Source organism: Staurois parvus, unplaced genomic scaffold (assembly GCF_062004578.1).
Source record: "Staurois parvus isolate SC_StPar_1 unplaced genomic scaffold, SC_StPar_1.0 ptg000159l, whole genome shotgun sequence".
Lineage (NCBI taxonomy): Eukaryota > Metazoa > Chordata > Amphibia > Anura > Ranidae > Staurois > Staurois parvus.
Window position 1 is genome coordinate 2,562,292 of NW_028317955.1, and position 18,688 is coordinate 2,580,979.

At 51.5% G+C, this 18,688-nt stretch overlaps 1 pseudogene; it reads left to right on the top strand.

The window, feature by feature from the left end:
* Window positions 1-254: 254 nt before the first annotated feature.
* LOC149463133 (U2 spliceosomal RNA) lies at window positions 255-347 on the top strand (annotated as a pseudogene).
* The last annotated feature ends 18,341 nt before the right edge of the window (window positions 348-18,688 follow it).

The window sequence follows — 18,688 nt, forward strand, 5'->3', positions numbered from 1 at the left end:
TGACAGTGGGAGGAATTGTGACCCAACATGAGTGTCATTGGGAGGAATTGTGACCCACCATGAGTGTCATTGGGAGGAATTGTGACCCATCATGAGTGTCATTGGGAGGAATTGTGACCCACCATGAGTGTCATTGGGAGGAATTGTGACCCACCATGAGTGTCATTGGGAGGAATTATGACCCACCATGAGTGTCATTGGGAGGAATTGTGACCCATCATGAGTGTCATTGGGAGGAATTGTGACCAATCATCATCGCTTCTCGGCCTTTTGGCTAAGATCAAGTGTAGTATCGACCTTGCCTTTAGGGGTGTCCCTGCTTCCAGCTAGGACGTTGAGAACCACTTGTATCTATCCCAGCCATTTGGTCTGTGTGGGGTACCCTCTACTCGGCCTGGTAGGATCGTCGATTAAATTCGGCTTCACCTGCTTGCTGCTATTGGGTTTGAGGCTTAGCCCCCACACAGAACGAGTTTGTGATCTTCCCCCCCCTTGTTCACTCTGCGTTACTACCTCCGGGCAGTAGACGCTCAATAGCCTTTTCAAAGGCTAAGCAAGAGTGAAGCCGCCGAGGAAGAAGAAGGAGAAGGAATCCGCTGAAGACCTCTTGGAAGCCCTCCTGAGAACTCCTCTGCGACAAGATGGGGAAGAATAAGGAAACCGCCAAGAAGCCGCTGACCGCCGCCGCCGCCCCAGCCAAGACTTCGGGAGAAGCCCCCTCCGCCTCCACCTCCACCTCAGAACGCTCCGGCCCTGCAGACGGTCTCCCCCCCCTGGAGCCCTGGATGAAGCAGACAGTCGTGCTGCGACTGAAAGAAGTGGAAGGCAGAGTCCCGGACATGACCCCGGAAGTCTTTGGCAAGAAGATGATCCTGGAACAAGGATTCAGCAAGGCAGAGACCCTGTCGGTGCAGTCCTTCATGAAAGGTATCTTCTTCGTAACTTTTGTATCGTTACAGGTCTGCAGAAGGTACTGGGAGACGGTGAAGACCTCTGGGCCCGATTCCCTTTTCTGCAAGTCTATTGCGAATTCTCCCATTCAAAGGGACGAAAGGCGGATAACGGTGTCCATGAGGAACCCTCACGTCCCCGGAAGAGATATTGCCACCTATCTCCAGAGGTTCTGCGTCGTGTTGAAGGACTCAGTCCGGATACTAGACGCCAATGGCTTCTGGACAGGTAAGTGGGCTGTGTTTTGCAGATTGCTGAGAGATCGTCCCGCTGGAGATCTCCAACACCTGCAACAGTGCTTCTCCCTGGGAGCGTCAGCAGGACTCCTACATTACCCGGATCAACCCCAGTCATGCCGCAGGTGCGGACAGCCGGGGCACGAGGGTAAGGATTGCCATGTGCTTCCATGTAGATTCTGCCAGTCTGCAGGTCACGAGACCAAGGATTGCCCGAGGTCCAAAACCTGCAACCTCTGGACGGTCAGAGCACGTCTACAGGGACTGCCCAGAGAGAAGCAGGACGTATGCTGGGGCCCTGAGTAAGGGCCCTGCTGCCAAACCAGTGCCACAGAAGCCTCAGAAGGACCCAGGTAAGAGGAACCCCCCTCCCCCCACCCCAGTCCCCCCTACCCCTCCGGTGCCGGAGGCCGCCCCCCCCGACCCTGGTCCCCCTGCCCCCCCCGCCCCTGGCCCTCCTGCCCCCCCTGCCCCTCCTGCCCCCCCTACCCCTTGCCCTCCTGCCCTTTGCCCCCCTGCCCCACCCCTCCCGGGCCCAGTTCCACCCCCCCGACCTGTCCTCACAGGAGGATTTCCCGCCCCTTCACCCTGCCACCACCGTCAGCAGCTCTGCGGCGGGGTACAGGAAGCGGAAGAAGGAGCAGGCCAGCCCGGCGGCGGAGGACGCCTCCACCGCCACCAAACGGCCTGCCGTCCTCCAGAATGTCGCAGGTCCCGACCCCGTCGGGGAGGACCTCGACACGCTGGAGGAGGAGGAGGTGGAAGAAGAAAGGGCTCTGACCAGGTCGGAACCAGATCTCTCCAACGACTTCGATGAGGTCCTCAACGAGGTCCTCAACCAGATCGGTCTGAGCCAGGACATTGGTCAGGCTGCAGAGGTCACAGAGGTCGCCCCCCCTCTCCAGGGGAGGTAAGCACAGCCCCTGCCGACTAACCCCTTCATCTCTTTCCCATGATGGCTGAGATCTCTATCTTTTCCATTAATGTGAGGAGCATCAAGGATGTGTCTAGGAGGCAGACTGTGCTGACCTTTCTTTCCACACAGCAGAGTGATGTCTACATGCTTCAGGAGTGCGCCCTTCCCCCTCTGAGGAGGTACACTCATTTGTCCTCCCAGTGGACCCACGGTCCCTCCTACTGGTCTGGGGGTGGCGATTGCAAGTCTGCAGGGGTAGCGGTTCTTATCAGAGGAGGTCGTTTCACTGTTGACTCCGTCCAAGAGCTCGTCTGTGGCCGCCTTTTGGTCATAGACGGCTCATGGGCGGGGGAGCCCGTTAGGCTCATCAACGTGTACGCCTCCCCGGAGAAGAACGCGCGGCTGGAGCTTTTCCAAACCCTGCGGACGCAACTCGTCACAACGAGAACAGTAGTAATCGGCGGTGATTTTAACTGTCCGATAGGAGGATGGGCGCAGCTCCAGCATGTACGCTAAACTCGACGCCACCTCGAAGCTGCTCCGGGAGGTGATTGCGGAGGCTTCCCTGCAGGACGCCGTGGGATCCGTGGGGCGCGGTTCCGTGAACTACTCATGGAGCCGCCCCGACGGGTCTGTGCGTTCCAGGATTGACTTTGTGCTCACCTCTAGGGCAGTCAGGCACCGCGGGTTCTCCATGGTTCCCTGCTTTTTCTCTGACCACAGGGCCATTCACTTTCGGGGTGACCTGGGAGAGGGCTTTGCCCCGGGCCCAGGCTCCTGGAAGCTGAATTGCACCCTGCTGGACGACGAGGAACTGCTAGCGGAGCTCAGGGAAATCTACGGTGCCTGGCGAGAGGAGAAGTCTTTCTTTCCCAAGGTAAGCGACTGGTGGGAGTTCGTGAAAGTCAAGCTGCGCAGCTTCTTTCAGGCCAGGGGACGCCAGCAAGTGTGTGCCAGGAGGAGGGAACTCAGGAGACTGCAGCGTCAGCTGCAATCCCTGCAGGACCTTCACCTCTGTGGCTGGGACGTGAGGCAAGACCTGGAGGACACCAAGAAGAGCTTGAAAAAGCACTTTGAGGAAGAATCCAGGCACATTGTCTTCCGTGCCAAGGTGGAGCATCTAGAGAAAGGTGAGAAGTGTAACTCTTTCTTTTTCAGGAAACTCCACTCAGGACACACACCCCTGTCGGAGCTGCGTGACAAGACCGGAACGCTCCAGAAAGGGAAGGAGGCCGTGATGGAAGTGGTCAGCGACTACTACACCGACCTCTACTCCCCCAAAGAAACAGACACGGCAGCAGCCGACAGGTTCTTGTCAGGTATCTCTAATGCTATTGATCCTGCAGGTTTGTCGGCCACCAACGCCCCCTTGACGTTGGAGGAGCTGCACTCTGCCGCTAAATCCTTTAGGCGAGGCAGGACCCCGGGCTACGACGGTCTCCCAGCGGAGCTCTATGTAGCACTGTGGGATCTCGTGGGCCCGGACCTGCTCGAGCTGTACGAGGAGATGGTGGTGGAGGGCAAGATGCCTCCTTCGTTGAGAGAGGGGATGATCACGATCCTGTACAAGCGTAAGGGGGAGAGATGTGACTTGAAAAATTGGCGTCCCATTTCTCTCCTGAACGTGGACTACAAGATCCTCGCCAAAGTCATGGCGAACAGGCTGAAGGCTGTCATCGGACAGATAATCCACCCGGATCAGACTTGTGGCATTCCTGGCCGCAGGATTGCGGACAGCCTAGCGCTTTGTCCGGGACACGGTCCAATACATCAAAGACCGCCGTGTGCACGCGGCCCTGGTCAGTCTTGACCAGGAAAAGGCCTTTGACCGTGTCTCCCATGGGTTTATGTGCAGAGCCCTGCGCAGGTTTGGTCTTGGGGAAATGTTCTGTTCGTATGTGGATATTATGTATAACGACATTTGTAGTTCCGTGCAGGTGAACGGCTGGAAAACTGACCCCTTCCCGGTCCTCTCCGGGGTCAGACAAGGCTGCCCTCTCTCACCTCTGCTTTTTGTTTGCTGTATAGAGCTCTTCGCCGAATGCATCAGACGGAATCCAGAGATCGGGGGAATCACCGCACCGGGACCAGACAGACGGGAAGTGAAGTGCTCGCTCTACATGGACGACGTGACGGTGTTCTGTGCCAACCAGCGCTCCATCGACCTGCTCGTCCAGACCTGCGAGGACTTCGGCCAAGCTTCGGGGGCAAAGGTCAACTGCGGGAAGTCGGAAGTCATGCTCTTCGGAAAGTGGTTCCTGCCTTCTTCGGCATCCATGCCCTTTGGCATCAAGACAGACTTCATGAAAATTTTGGGAGTTTGGTTTGGTGCCGAGGGCGCAGCCCTGAAGTCTTGGGAGGAGAGACTGGCTAAGATGCGTCAGAAATTTGGACTTTGGAGCCTCAGAGACCTCACCATCGAAGGGAAGACACTGGTACTCCGCAGCGAGATTCTCCCTGTGTTGCAGTACCTCGCCCAGGCCTGGCCCCCACGGGTCAACACCTGTAAGGCCATCACCAGGGCGGCGTTTCACTTCATCTGGGGCTCCAAGATGGACAGAGTGAAGCGGGCAGTCATGTTCAAGGAACCCCTCAAGGGCGGTAAGGGCGTGCCCGACATCGCCACCCAACTGAGGGTGTTCTTTGCTTGCAACTGCATCCGCAGAACTTTGCCCAAAAGGATTATGGACTCTGGCGGGAACGCAATGTCACGCTTCTTCCTGTTGCCTCTCTGGAGGTCCCTCGGGTGGGACACTTGGGATAGTTCCATCCCCTACAACTGGGACACTCCTTGGTACTACTTGGATACCTTCAAGTTCATCAGGGAGCAGGGGCTGCAGGGAGTCAAGCCTGACTTGTGGAAACCAAAGACCATCTACAAGCTTATCAGAGCAAGTGACATTTTGGAGTCGGTTCCAGGCCTGCCTTCAGACACCTGGTGGTCTGGAGGAATGTTTCTTCCAACATTCTCACCAACAGGCACAAAGACCTGGCATGGATGGCAATCCAGGGGGGGTTGCCTCTCAGGACATTTATGCATGCCAGGAACCTGAGCAGATACAGACACTGCCCCTTCTGCATCATCCACGAGGAAACGTCTCACCACGTTTTCTGGGAGTGCTCTTTTGCTCAGGCCCTGTTGGGGGCCCTGGAACCTGAACTCAAGGACTTTGTACCACAGTCAGCCATCACACACTTTGGGGTGTTGAATGGACTATTCTGTGGAACTTTTTCTCTGGGTGACATTGACGGCGCCTGGCGGGTGCTGTGTTGTTTTAAGGACGCTTTATGGTGCGCCAGAAAGCACCTCATCCACCAGCGGGAGAGGATGTCCATTGAGGACTGTCGCAGACTGGTCCTCAGTCTGCTCAGAGACTATACCTTGATGGACTTTAAGGAGGAAGAGGACGTCTGAAGATTTCCCCTTCCCCCTACTCCCCCTTGCGTGTCTTTGTCCCTTCAATAAAGCTTCGGGCCTGTGTTTTCCCCCTTTTTACCCCCTCCCCCCCCCCACACACCCGATGCTTGTTGTATAGTGTAACAGTCGGTTTTCGTTTTTGCATGATTTTGTGACATTAGGAAAAGTACTGTGTATTAGGATGCTATGGTTTCAGGGTAAGCGGCGTCATGCACGACGTGTTGGTCTGGAGGTTCTTCCTCTACGCACATCACGTCAGGCATCATACCGCTGAGCGAATGTATTTATTTCTGAATGTATTTATCGTATGCTTGCAACTGTATTGCTATGTGGTGCGCTGCGTCGCAGTATAGGGTGAGATGTACCCCGATTACAAGTATCATGTTGTTTTTTATACTTTCTGTAATAAAAGTATCTTTTCAATCAAAAAATGAGTGTCGTTGGGAGGAATTGTGACCCACCATGAGTGTCATTGGGAGGAATTGTGACCCATCATGAGTGTCATTGGGAGGAATTGTGACCCATCATTGGTGTCATTGGGAGGAATTGTGACCATTCATTAGTGTCATTGGGAGGAATTGTGACCCACCGTGAGTGTCATTGAAGGAATTGTGACCCACAGTGAGTGTCATTGGGAGGAATTGTGACCCATCGTGCGTGTCATTGGGAGGAATTGTGACCCACCGTGAGTGTCATTGGGAGGAATTGTGACCCATCGTGAGTGTCATTGGGAGGAATTGTGACCCACCGTGAGTGTCATTGGGAGGAATTGTGACCCACCGTGAGTGTCATTGGGAGGAATTGTGACCCATCGTGAGTGTCATTGGGAGGAATTGTGACCCACCGTGAGTGTCATTGGGAGGAATTGTGACCCATCGTGCGTGTCATTGGGAGGAATTGTGACCCACCGTGAGTGTCATTTGGAGGAATTGTGAGCCATCGTGAGTGTCATTGGGAGGAATTGTGACCCACCGTGAGTGTCATTGGGAGGAATTGTGACCCACCGTGAGTGTCATTGGGAGGAATTGTGACCCATCGTGAGTGTCATTGGGAGGAATTGTGACCCACCGGGAGTGTCATTGGGAGGAATTGTGACCCATCGTGAGTGTCATTGGGAGGAATTGTGACCCATCGTTAGTGTCATTGGGAGGATTTGTAACCCATCATTAGAGTCATTGGGAGGAATTGTGACCCACCATGAGTGTCATTGGGAGGAATTGTGACCCATCATTAGTGTCATTGGGCCCTATTACTGCTGGAATTATGACCGTTTTTGGTGTCATTGGGAGGAATTATGACCCATCGTTGGTGTCAATGGGCCCCATTACTGTTGTCATTGGAAGGAATTGAGACCCAACATTGGCGTCATTGGGAGGAATTGCGCCCCATCGTTGGCGTCATTGGGAGGAATTGTGACCCATCGTTGGTGTCATTGGGAGGAATTGTGACCCATCATGAGTGTCATTGGGAGAAATTGTGACCCATCATGAGTGTCATTGGGAGGAATTATGACCGTCTTTGGTGTCATGGGGAGGAATTGTGACCCATCGTTGGTGTCAATGGGCCCCATTACTGTTGTCATTGGGAGGAATTGCGACCCATCGTTGGTATCACTGAGAGGAATTGTGACCCATCGTTGGTGTCATTGAGAGGGACTGTGAAGCTTCGTTGGTGTCATTGGGAGGAATTGTGACCCATTGTTGGTGTCATTGGGAGGAATTGTGACCCATCGTTGGTGTCATTGGGCATAATTACTGCTCTCATTGGGAGGAAATGCGCCCCTTCATTGGTGCCAGTAGGGGGAATTATGTCCCTTTGTTGCCATCAGTGGATGGAATAGTGCCCCAAGGGCTGGACAAAGGGCCGCAGTTTGGAGACCACGGCTGTAGAAGATGGAAAACCTTTTCTTCCTGAGATCAGTTCCACTGTAAAAGAATGAGGTGTGTCACCAGATTCCATATTTCCTTCCAATCCAAACAGCTGGATCTCTATGATTGGAGGAGAGAAGACATGGCAATGTATGGGGGTCACTGTCATCACTCAGAGCGTCCCGCTACAAAGACAAGTCTACACCCCCCACAGGGGACTAGGGGGAGGAGGAGGAGCCAGTACCCCCCCCCCCCATCTATACACACCTTACCTCTCACCATATACATCGTACTCCATATCAATCCCGGGATCTATTCATCCATCCTATGGGGAGTGCTGTGCACCCCTCCCCTCCCCCATCACACCACCCACCACAATGACCCCCACATCCACATCTACACTATGGGGAGCTCATAGGGAACCCTGGAAACCATCCTACCCCATGTTCTCTACTGCACCCAATGGGTCCCCCTGTGGTCCTTATATGCTCTCCTATACCCCACAGCACACCCCATGTATCCCCATACACTCTCCATGTGTCCCCATACCCTTTCATAAACACCATAGCACACCCCATATGTTTCCTACACACTCTTCTACATCACAGCGCACTCCAGGTGTCCCCCATACACTCTCCTATACCCCCAAACACACTCCATGCAACCCCCATAAACTCTCCTATACCCCGTAGCGCACTCAATGCATCCCCCATACACTCTCGTATACCCCATAACACACTCCATGCGTCCCCTATTCAACACTATAACACACTCCACACATCTACCATACACTATCCTAAACCCCATAACACACTCCATGCATCCCCCATACACTGTCCTATACCCCATAACGCACTCCCATGCATCCCCCATACACACTCCATATGTCCCCCATACACTCTCCTATACCCCAAAGCGCACTAAACGCCTTCTCCATAACCCAGTCCATTAGTCCACCGTACAGTCTCCATGATACACTCCATGCGTCCACACACATTCTCCTATACCCCGTAATGCACTCCATGTGTCCCCCATAACACACTCTATAAATCTCTCATATACTTGTCTATATCCCATAACGCACTCCCATGCATCCCCCATACACACTCCAAGCGTCCCCATACACTTTCCTATACCCTGTAACACACTCCATGCGTCCCCCATACGCTCTCCTATACCCCATAACAACATGCGTCCTCCACACATTGTCCGATACCCCATAACACCCTCCATGTGTTCCCATACTCTTCTATACCCCCTAACACACACCTTGTGTCCTTTATACACTGCCCTACACCCCACAACATACTCCATGCATCCCACATACACTCTCCATAACACACTCTGTGTTGCCCATAAACTCTTCTAAACTCGGAAAGCACTCCATGCGTCCCCCATACACTCTCCTATACCCCAAAGTGCAGTCTATGCCTTCTCCATAACACACTCTGTGCGTCCCCATACATTCTCCTATACCCCGTAATGCATTCCATGTGTCCCTCATACACTCTTGTATACCCAATAACACACTCCATGCATCCCCTATTCACCATCCATAACACATTCCACGCATCTACCATACACTGTCCTATATCCCATAACACACTCCATGCATAACCCATACTCTCCTATACCCCGAAATGCACTCCATGCGTCCCCCATACACTCTCCTATATCCCGTAACCCACTCAATGTGTCCCCCATTCACTCTCGTATACCCCATAACACACTCCATGCGTCCCCTGTTCACCATCCATAACACACTCCACGGATCTATCATACACCATCATATACCCTATAACACACTCCATGCATCCCCCATACACTGTCCTATACCCCATAATGCACTCCCATGCGTCCTCCATACACACCTATAACCCCATAAAACACTCCATGCATCCCCTATACACTCTCATATATCCCATAACACACTCCATGGGTCCTCCATACATTCTCCTTTACCCCATAACACACTCCATGTGTCCCCCGTACACATTCCTATACCCTGTAATGCACTCCATGCGTCCCCCATACACTCTACATAACTCACTCCATGAGTCCCCCATACACTCTCCTATACCCCATAACACTCCATGCATCCCCCATACACTCTCCAATACCCCATAACACTCCATGCATCCCCCATACACTCTCCATAAAACACTCCATGCATCCCCTATACACTCTCATATATCCCATAACACACTCCATGGGTCCTCCATACATTCTCCTTTACCCCATAACACTCCATGCATCCCCTATACATTCTCCTCTCTCCCTTAATACACTCCATGCATCCCTCATTCATTCTCTTATACTCAACACATTCCATGCGTCCCCATTCACTCTCCATAACTTACTCCATGTATCCCGCATACACTCTCCATAACACACTCCATGCGTCCACCATACACTCTGCATAACATACTTCATGTGTCCCCCATACACTCTCCTATACCTAACACACTCCACACTCTCTTATACCCCATAGCGCACTCCATACGTTCCCCATACACTCTCCATAACAAACTGCATGCATCCTCCATACAATCTCCAAAACACACTCCATGCGTCCCCAACACACCCCTCCATATTCCCTGCACACTCCATGCATTCTCAACTATCCTATACCCCATACACTCTCCATAACAAACTCCATCCATCCTCCATACAATCTCCAAAACACACTCCATGCGTCTCCAACGCACCCCTCCATATTCCCTGCACACTCCATGCAGTCCCCACAACACACTCCATGCGCCCCCCCATACACCCCTCCATACTTCCAGCACATTCCATGCAGTCAGTAGTCCTCTGTCCTCCTCGTTCTTCTGGGTCTTTCCATGCCCCGCCCACGTACACCGCTCTGTACCGCCCCCCGGCACTCTACGGCATGTAATGGATCCGCCCTGACAAGTGACTCACCTATGACACTCCGCCCCTCTACTATACAACCCAACCACAGACTTCCGGAAAGTGTTTGTGTTTGAAGAACTTTTTTCCGATTCATTCTTGGAAGTGTCATTCAGAGCTGTGCCGTCTGCCTTTAGATAGTGGAAGATCCAGGCACGGAGGACTACAACTCCCAGAAGGAAGCGCGCCCTATTAATGCCCAACCTAAACCGAATCAAGAATCAGGAAGGCAGAATCCCCACCCATATCGGGGCAGTGCTCCACTTCTATCGGTGGTGGGCGCGATTTGTCAGCTACAGATGGAGCTGACCGGGGTGCTGGAGGCACAGGTCTGATGCTAATAGGAGCCGGGCGGGCGCTAGCAGGGCGCAAGGCGGGCAGAGGTTAGGCGCTAACATTGCGCTGGGCATGAGCCGTGTTTGTCCAGTCATGTTGGTACCTCTAGCGCCTCCTCTCGCCTCTCCCGCTTTCTCGGTAGTTGACAAGCTCCGCCCACAAGCTCTAGAAGTGGAGCGTCGCACTCAAGGATAGATTATGGGCGGAGATTCCATCATGCCTCTTCCTGATTCGCTAATGGCGCTCAGGGCAGGGAGAAGGGAGGTGCTAGTAGTGGATGGAATCATATCGCAGGGTAGGAAGCCCCCACTGACTGTAGGGTCGGGCATTCCCTGCCCCACTGGAAACGCCTACAAAGGGGAGTGGCCACGTCGTAGCTCCGCCTAGTCACACGGACGTTCGATCTCCTCCAAATCAAATGGACACACAGCGATCGGTCGGTGGGTTGTGATGTGGCAGCGTGGTCGGAAAAACCGAGCCGGGATCCCCCTCAGTCCCCCATGAAATGACTGGATTCTTCCTGTGTCTGGGTTTTCCTCCTAATAAAGAACTTTTTCCCACTGTGGTGTCTTTCGTCTCTATTGCTGGATTGGATGGTTGTGAAGGAGTAACAAGGTGTACTATGTACCCCATACTGTTCCACGGAGGGGGCGGGATCTGGGGCCCTCTTACTTTTCAGGGGACTTCCACATTCTGATAAGTCACCCACCGAACCCCACAACCACCGGCCCAGAGTTGTGAGGAAGAGGCCCTTGTCCTCATCAACATGGGGGCCGGCTACTGTGCCTGGGGTCACCCCTGCCAGGGATCCCCCATGTTGAGGCCATGTGGCCCGGTAAGATTCAGGAGGGGGGGGGGGCTGCATGCCCATCCCCCCCTTTCCCGGCCTGCCAGGCATTGTGCTCGGATGAAGGGTCTGGTAGGGCTTCTGGGGGGAACCCTACGCTAAATTTTTCACTGGTGTTCCCCTTAAAAGCTTTACCAAATCTGAAGGGCCTGGTATGACATCTGGGGGGGCACCTCCGCATTTTGTTTTATGGGGTCTGATATGGGGGACCCCATGGATGTTTTTGAAATTCCAGTCAGACTAGTCTTAAAGAACCTGCTATGGCTTTTTTGGGGGGACTATACACACATTTGTCACATTTATAGGGCCTGGTGTGGCTTTTAGTGGGGACCACACACATATTTTGGGAATTCTAGTCAGAGCAGAGCTAAAGGGCCTGGCATGGCTTTTGGGGGAGCGCGTGCATATTTTTGGATTTTCAGCCAGAGAAGACCTAAAGGGCGTGGTATGGCTTTTGACCCCATTCATTTTTGGGGGTTCCAGTCAGGCCAGGCCTAAAGAGTCCAGTATGGCTTTTGGTGGGAGGGGTACACATGCATAACTTTGGGGGGCCACTCACTTCAGACCTAAAATGTCTGGTTTGGGTTGTTTTGATGAAGCGGGGGGAGGGTTGCAGTAAGACCAGACCTGAAGGGCCTGGTATGACTTTTGGCAGGGAGGGACCCCACGCCATTTTGAGGGGTTCCAGTCACATCAGACCTTAAGGGCCTTGTAGGACTTTTGGGGGACCTACAGTGAAGGAAATAAGTATTTGATCCCATGCTGGTTTTGAATGTTTGCCCACTCACAAAGAAATGATCAGTCTAAAAATCAAATGGTAGGTGTATTGTAACACAGAGACAGAATAGCAACAAAAATTTCAAAAGAAATGCATGTCTAACAAATGATGCACTGATTTGCATGTTCATGAGGGAAATAAGTATTTGATTACCCTCACAAAACAGTACTTGGTGGCCAATCCCTTGTTGGCAATCACATGTTTTCACCACCATGTTTGACAGTTGGGATGGTGTTCTTGGGGTCATAGGCAGCATTCCTCCTCCTACAAACACGGTGAGTTGAATTGATGCCAAAGAGCTTGATTTTGGTCTCATCTGACCACAGCACTTTCAACCAGTCCTCCTCTGCATCATTCAGATGATCAGTGGAAAACTTCAGACGGTCCTGGACATGTGCTTTCTTGAGCAGAGGGACCTTGCGGGCACTGCAGGATTTCAATCCTTGTTGGCGTAGTGTGCTACCAATTGTTTTCTTGGTGACTGTGGTCCCAGCTGCCTGGAGATCATTGACAAGATCCTCACGTGTGGTTCTGGGGTGATTCCTCACTGTTCTCATCATCATTGACACTCCACGAGGTGAGATCTTGCATGGTGCACCAGATCTAGGGAGACTGACAGTTGTTTTGCGTTTCTTCCATTTGTGAACGATTGCACCTACTGTTGTCGCCTTCTCACCAAGTTGCTTGGCGATAGTTTTGTAGCTCAGTCCAGCCTTGTGTAGGTCTACAGTCTCGTCCCTGACATCCTTGGAAAGCTCTTTGGTCTTCTCCATGGTGGAGAGTTTGGAATCTGATTGTTTCATTGCTCCCATGGACAGGTGTCAGGTAACAAAATGAGATTAGCAGCACACCCTTTAAGAGACTGCTTCTAATCTCAGCTTGTTACCTGTATGAAAGACACCTGGAAGCAAGAAATCCTGCTGAATGATAGGGGATCAAATATGTATTTCGCTCATGAACATGCAAATCAGTGCATCATTTGTTAGACATGCATTTCTTTTGAATGTTTTGTTGCTATTCTGTCTTTCAATGTTACAAGTTTTAGACTGATCATTTCTTTGTGAGTGGGCAAACATTCAAAGTCAGCAGGGGATCAAATACTTATTTCCTTCACTGTATATATCTAACTAGAGCTCAGATACTAATAAGGGCCATGGCTGAAGACATCCCAAAATACCACCATGAAATAGAACGCTCCTCTATCTCTCCTCTCTGACCCCCACAAAGGAAATGATGACAAGGAATAACCACAGGAAAAAACGCACCAAAATGCAATAGGAGAGGAATAAACGCAGATAAACGTTGGTGAATGTGAGAGTTTCTGCACACACGTGTGACGAGTCCTATGAGAGGAGGAGGGGAGGAGAGGAGTACAGGGATATGGGGGAGGACGTCTCCAATGTCATGGGGCATTCTCTGTGTGCGCCCCCCCAACGCAGGACATTGGTGGGAAGTGAAGCCTTCGGACATGGAGCACACTGCCTTGTACCTGGACAAGGTGGCCGAATGCTGGTGGTGGACTTGAATGGGTCACACTCAGCAGGCACTAGGCCCATCCAAAGCAACAGGTGGGAGATTCCTGCTGCAGCCACTAAGCCAAACATTGCCGCCACGCCATGACTACACCCTTGGACGCTGCCTCTGCAGCTACAGGGGGAGGGGTTGGGGGCCAAGAAAAATGCAGCTCATTCAGGAGGTTTTACTGCCCCTCAACCACTAGTGTGAACAAGTCCTTCTGAAGGGGGTTGAGGCATGGTGCTCCAGGTTTTTAATAGTTAACACATATGGTGTGGAGGTGACATAACTCCTATGAGCCGCCTCTCAAATGCTTTTATAAAGAGATCTCCTGTGGATTGCTTTCAGAAGACAACATGTGTAAACAAGGCCTTAGAGGAATCGCTATCTGACCATAGGCAGGCTGGGGCAGCATGAAGCGTGGGTTCCGTACTTCTATGGAACATCAGGGAAATGTACCGGGAAGGAGATCAAAGCAGGTCAAAGTTCTACCAATTCCCCAGCATTCAGTCCAGCTATCCAGCTCTGAAGATCCAACTAGAAGGAGCCATTCACACCGGAGCATTGCTATCACTTCTAGGGAAATGCATTTTCCCCGCATGTCGGCGTAACACACAAAGCTGGGTACAGCACCACATGTGCCATGACATTTCACGTTGTCACCAGAACAGGAATTCAGAGAAAATGTTCCAATGGAGACACTTGTTCCGGTGACAACTGTCTAAAAGGGGATTTCCCTCACATTGGAAAGATATCCTCTCACATCCTGCTGAGTCTACAGGACAGGAAGTGAAGGGAAATCTCCCTCATGAGACACAAGCAATAAAAAAAGTTACAGCAGTTCCTTACTTAAGGGCTCATTCTACCCTTTTAGCACTCTGAAAAGAGATGTGATGGGTTGCTTTTCAGAGCACATTTTGCCAGGCAATGAGGAAACATTAGGTTATCTCCTCATGGTCTTTTTTAACCCCTAAAAAACTGCACCACCCTGCTGCAATCATGTACACTGCATGCAGTTGTGGCCTGGCCCAAGTCACTTGAATGAGTCACATTAGTGTAGGCATATAAAATGTGTGTATCATAGATAGAATGATATATATAAAATATGAGGAAATGCACTATATACACATTCTTGTGTGTGAAGTTGGCACTGATAGCGGACCAGACAAACTGCATTTTTTCATATCAAAAGAATAGAATAAGGACTCCTTTCTATGTTCATTTATGCACGAGGTCATTACTTTACCTTTGTTATGTTGGGTTCACCAGTTTTTGGATAAATATGTGGAGAGTCAGGGGGAGTTTCAGAGCAGGTTATGTGCAAATCTACCAGCATTGTAAAATGCAAGTTTTTCTGATTAGATTTGGAAAGGTCTTAATATTCATAATGTACCTGTTGATGGTGAAGAGAATTTCAACGTGGGTGTCGTGTCCACCTTTGTACAAGGATGTTGGAGATTGCGGTTTTGCTATAAACAAGACAAGGAGTATCTATTTAACTTTTTAATTCAAATCAAAATTAAAGAAAAGTCCATTCTTTTTTAGTTCCATATTTTATTGAAATAACAGTTAAAAAAAAGAAAGGGCCCTGGGGGGCCAAAGCCAACATTACAGCAATAGATGTGAAGGAGAGAGCGGGGAAAGAGAATTGATCCAAAAATACCAAACCAAACATCTGGTCATTAATCACAACAATGCGTAGGAGTTGCGTACATGAGGTGACAGGCTATATACCAGTAATGAGCTATGAGTACATAACCAAGGCCCTGGTGTGTAGGGGACGATTACAGGATACAGGGTGTAGTGCAATGAGCCGCAGTCCCCATGCAGTGGGGGACTAATACTAGAAGGGTCTAGACCTGGATTTCTCTACCAGGGTTCCTCTAGAGCAGTGGTTCTCAACCTTTCTAGCGCCGCGACCCCTTAATACAGTTCCTCATGTTGTGGTGACCCCCATAAAATTATTTTCGTTGCTACTTCATAACTGTAATTTTGCAGTAGGAGGAATAGTGCCCCATCATTGGTGTCATTGGGAGGAATAGTGCCCCATCATTGGTATCAGTGGGAGGAATAGTGCCCCGTCATTGGTGTCAGTGGGAGGAATAGTGCCCCGTCATTGGTGTCAGTGGGAGGAATAGTGCCTCGTCATTGGTGTCAATGGGAGGAATAGTGCCCCGTCATTGGTGTCAGTGGGAGGAATAGTGCCCCGTCATTGGTATCAGTGGGAGGAATAGTGCCCCATCATTGCTGTCAGTGGGAGGAGGAATAGTGCCCCATCATTGGTATCAGTGGGAGGAATAGTGCCCCATCATCGGTGTCAGTGGGGGGAATAGTGCCCCGTCATCGGTGTCAGTGGGAGGAATAGTGCCCCATCATCGGTGTCAGTGGGAGGAATAGTGCCCCATCATCGGTATCAGTGGGAGGAATAGTGCCCCATCATCGGTATCAGTGGGAGGAATAGTGCCCCATCATCGGTGTCAGTGGGAGGAATAGTGCCCCATCATCGGTGTCAGTGGGAGGAATAGTGCCTCATCATCGGTATCAGTGGGAGGAATAGTGCCCCATCATTGGTATCAGTGGGAGGAATAGTGCCCCATCATTGCTGTCAGTGGGAGGAGGAATAGTGCCCCATCATTGGTGTCAGTGGGGGGAGGAATAGTGCCCCATCATAGGTGTCAGTGGGGGGAATAGTGCCCCATCATTGGTGTCAGTGGGGGGAATAGTGCCCCATCATAGGTGTCAGTGGGGGGAGGAATAGTGCCCCATCATAGGTGTCAGTGGGGGGAGGAATAGTGCCCCATCCTTGGTGTCAGTGGGGGGAGGAATAGTGCCCCATCCTTGGTGTCAGTGGGGGGAGGAATAGTGCCCCATCCTTGGTGTCAGTGGGGGGAGGAATAGTGCCCCATCCTTGGTGTCAGTGGGGGGAGGAATAGTGCCCCATCCTTGGTGTCAGTAGGGGGAGGAATTGTGCCCCATCGTTGGTGTCAGTGGGGGGAGGAATCGTGCCCCATCCTTGGTGTCAGTGGGGGAGGAATAGTGCCCCATCGTTGGTGTCATTTGGGGGAGGAATAGTGCCCCATCGTTGGTGTCAGTGGGAGGAATAGTGCCCCATCGTTGGTGTCAGTGGGAGGAATAGTGTCCCATCGTTGGTGTCAGTGGGAGGAATAGTGTCCCATCGTTGGGATCAGTGGGAGGAATAGTGCCCCATCATTGGTATTAGTGACACCAATGATGGGGCACTATTCCCACTGACACCAATGATACTTACCTTGCAGACCCCTGCTCCAGCCTGGGCTCGCTCGCTCCCTCCCTCTCCCATGGTACCGACACTTACCTGTCAGATGTCTTCCTTCTCCGGCCGCTCTCCTCCTCTTCACTCGCTCGATCTTCGCGGTGCCGCTCGGCTCCTCCTCTCCAAGCTCCACCTCCTTGCCGGTGATTGGCCGCCTGTGTGCCTCTCCTGAGCTACAGTGCCGGCGGCCAATCACAGGCGAGGATTGATCTCGAGGTGTGTCCTGATGACAGGGGCGGCATGTCATCCCGCCCACACCTGGAGACGGCGGTGGCGGCGAGGAGCGGTGTCTCGGTTCCTAAGACCATCGGAAATATGTGTTTTCCGATGGTCTTAGGCGACCCCTGTGGAAGCGTCGTTCGACCCCCAAAGGGGTCGCGACCCCCAGGTTGAGAACCGCTGCTCTAGAGGTTCCTTAAACAATTTCTGCCTCTTAGATAACTTCCCACTGACACCATTGGTCCTTTTAGCTTTCTGGAAGAGGGTAATTCTTCCCCATGACCCTAAGTGTAAGGAGCATTCTTCCCCCCGACCATCACACTAATGTATCATGAGTTGTAGATATAGTCACTTTTAGCAGAGGTTCCCTGAGACCGGAAAGTTATTTCAAGGCTTCCTCTGTATTGAAAAGGTTGAGAAAAACTGGTCTAGACCAACCTTTCTCAACCCTTTAATCCCAGCGGAAACCCTTGAAATAACTTTCCGGTCTCGGGGAACCCCTACTAAAACAAAGTTATTGGTGGCCAGTGAAAAATTGCCCCTTACATTGGTGGTCAATGAGAAGAATTCAACCCCCCCCAGACAGCTAGAAAGATCACTGGCTTCAGGCAACTGGCTCTACCAAGTGGCACTGACCTCAGAACTATGGCGGCCCCATCAAATGGAAGTAGGGGAAGGGAAGCAGAGGTAAAGAGAGGGGAAGAGGGGCATGAGATAAGAAAAAAGAAGGAGGTGGGGAGAAGAGTGGGGGAGGGAAGGAGAGTGAGGTAGGAAAGACGCATAGGGTATGGTGTTGGGCCATGAAGGGGAATGGAGGGAAGTGGTAGGTGAGAAGTGTGGGGAGTCCCTCTCAGCTGTTCAGCTGCCCCTCTCCGGCCCAAGCCCCCACCTCTTGAAGTCCATCCTTTTTTATGCTTTCTATCCCCTCTTCCTTTATCAGAAGCTACATGATGAAAATATATATCAATATATTTTACGGAATTAACCAAGTCAATACTGGCATGTAACACCCCCTCCATTACCAGGTTATTTTGCAATTTTAAAAAGTGTTACTAAACCCACAACTGTAAAATCAGTCTGTATTTGCAATAAAGCATGCTGGTTATACTCACTGTGGAACCTAAGGGGTTAAACCTCCACATTATGTAAAAAGGCGGTTTGATCCTGTCTTCTCTGATCCTCCCTTTCTTTTACTGTCCCCAATCCATCTGCTGAAAGTACAGAGCCCCTAGGAGACACTCTGCACATGTTCAGTTTGGTGTGTATTGCTAGTTTTTTGGGGGGAGGGTGCATGTGATCGGTACAGGGCTAATAGGCAATGTCCAGAGGGTCAGGGGTCATACAGCCTCATAGGATAGTCAGAGAAGAATGGAAACACCTCCTATAAGCTTAGCCAGAG